General features: G+C 40.4%; 1 pseudogene; it reads left to right on the top strand.

Annotated features, from left to right (window-relative positions):
* The first annotated feature begins 822 nt into the window (after nt 1-822).
* Nucleotides 823-2,745, top strand: part of LOC103602923 — a 12,405-nt pseudogene continuing 10,482 nt past the window's right edge.

The raw sequence follows: 2,745 nt of genomic DNA, 5'->3' as shown, positions 1-2,745 counted from the left end.
GCGTCATAACACCAAGGGCAAGGGTTTGGATCCCCTTACTGGCCAGACCCCCCCAAAAGAAATTAATTAATAATTAAATATTATAAAAATTTCTCCAGTATGGCAAATACTGATTTTAAAAGTAACCTAATAAAAAAAGCCCTTTGGGTCCTCAAAATGTTTTAAGCATACAGGGGCTGGCCGATTATGCCACTTGGTTAGAGCCTGGTGCTGATAACATCAACATCAAGATAACCCTTCCAAAAAGATAAAAAAGTTTTAAGCATATAAAAGGGACCTAAAACAAAAAGTTTGAGAGCTGCTGGTCTAGATGATGATTTTTTATTTTTTTATTTTTTGAAGGCTGGCTGCTGCAGAGATCAAACCCTAGACCTTCCTGTTACCAGCATCACATTCTAACTGACTGAGCTAACAGGGCAGCCAATGCACACAGTTTATTTTCATTCCATCCTGGTCTTTCTCAATATTCTGCCTTCAGCTGTTTTATTCTGACAGTCTAACAATTAAGTAAACCATTTAGTAAGATATCATACTATGCATGGATTTCACAGCCATGGATTCAACCAACCACAGACCAAATTGCGGAGGGGGAGATTTCCAAAAAACAAAACTTCAATTTGCCACATACTAGGTGTTATGTTGAATCCACGTGAATAAGTGGAGTTATATGTAGACATCTTATTACTTATTATAAGTACTCTAGAGATTAAAGTACACAGAAAAATGAGCATAGTGTATATGCAAATACTACCCCCTTTTTTTATCAGGGACTTCAGCATCTGTAGATTTTGGTATACTTGTAGGTCCTGAAACCAATCCCCCATGGATACCGAGAGACGACAGTACTCCATGACAGTAAGTATCTAACAAAATCCTGAGTTCTAAGCAATTTCATCTACCTGCTTGAGGTTTAGGAATATCCTTAACTGTAATCCTTAACTCAGCTCTATACTAGGGTTTTTTGTTGTTTAGTTTTTGTTTTTTGAGAGCAGGCTAGCCAGTGCAGAATCCGGACCCTTGACCTTGGTGTTATAGCACTGCACTGTAAACAACTGAGCTAACAGGCCAGCCTCCAGGGTTTAAATTTAACTTCCATGTTTCTAGCCATTGTAACTAAGGATAAAAATAAAAATAAATAAATTTAGTTTTCAGATGTATTTTATGGTCTTTTAACTTAAATGACATAACAAACAAAGAAAAAAGTTTTAAGGATATATTGTACAATGTGGTTGTTGTTTCCTTAGGAATAAAAAAACCCCCAAAAACAGAAAAAAGGTTTCTCACTTAGGATGTTAGTGTTACCGAACTTAGTTAGGTCCGGCTACCCGCCCGCTCAAGAAAGAAAGAAAAAAAGACTCAGAAGTCAAATGGCTGGTGTTTAGAAAAGCAGCTGTAGGGGCCGGCCCGTGGCTCACTCGGGAGAGTGTGGTGTTGATAACACCAAGGCCATGGGTTCGGATCCCACATAGGGATGGCCGGTTAGCTCACTGGCTGAGCGTGGTGCTGACAACACCAAGTCAAGGGTTAAGATCCCCTTACCGGTCATCTTTTTAAAAAAAAAAAGAAAGAAAGAAAAGCAGCTGTATTCAGCTGAAGGAGATGGCAGGCTATCCCATCTAAAGATTTACATTTACTGAGGGGTTTTTAAAGGGGGCTGTTAAGAGAACATGGGAAGTGAAAAGCAGGAGAGAAGCAGACATGAGCTAGGAGAGGTCCATGTCCGAGTCAGACACAAGACCTCGTCTGGTTTCTGTTCTCATCTTCGCTGTTATCTCAGGACCCTGCAAGGTTTTGATTTGCCCCTGAGTAGAATCAACTTTTCTGTAAAGCCTTTCGCATACTTTCACTTCACAGAGCTCTGGTTGACTTGGCTGGTAACCAAGGTCGACTTCCAGTCATTTGGCCTTGATCACGTCTCAAAACTCTAGAAGTCTCAAAAAAAAAAGAACTATTAGCTTTGTTAACAGTACTGATTAGTTTCCCAGCCTTGTCTTCCTATTTAGCAAACAAGATAAGAAAGTCAGGGGGTGGGAAGAAAGAGTGGAGATAAAAAAAAAATCTGTCCTTTTTAAAATCTTCCCACCCTCCTGCAGCCCAGAGAGTTTAAGGTCCCAATATGGCTTCAGTCCTGCTCACTCCAACATTAGGAAAAGGAGCAAAAGGAACAGGGTATATGTCGGGGGGAGGGAAGGCGGGGGGCAGTGATGAAGATAAGACTAGACAGAAAACGGAGTGCAAAAAAGTAGGTCTCAGAAGGCTTAAATGGAAGACAATTACTTTCTTTGCCTTTTGCTAAAGAGTTTTTGTAAGCGCTACTTTAGACTCCGTGTTTTCTCTTAAGTCCTCAGCATCTGACCCTTGAATATTTGGTATTTTGCCTGCCTTCTTTTCTACAGCTTTTCTTATATGTTATTTTTGATAGATTAAAAGGTCCTCACGTCGGCCATTTTAATTTTAAAGTGCCCTTGGTGAAATCTTCCCACTTATCAAGTTAAGCTCCAGAATTTAGAATATAGTGAGAAAACAAGGGCCGGCCCATGGCTCACTCGGGAGAGTGTGGTGCTGATAACACCAAGGCCACGGGTTCGGATCACATATAGGGATGGCCGGTTAGCTCACTGGCTGAGCGTGGTGCTGACAACACCAAGCCAAGGGTTGAGATCCCCTTACCGGTCATTTTTAAAAAAAAAAAAAAAAAAAAAAAAAGAATATAGTGAGAAAACAGACAGGAAGCAGAAGAATTGT

The sequence above is a fragment of the Galeopterus variegatus genome, unplaced genomic scaffold (genome assembly GCF_000696425.1).
Source record: "Galeopterus variegatus unplaced genomic scaffold, G_variegatus-3.0.2 Scaffold4353, whole genome shotgun sequence".
In the NCBI taxonomy this organism is placed as follows: Eukaryota; Metazoa; Chordata; class Mammalia; order Dermoptera; family Cynocephalidae; genus Galeopterus; species Galeopterus variegatus.
This window is presented reverse-complemented; position numbering and strand designations above follow the sequence as displayed.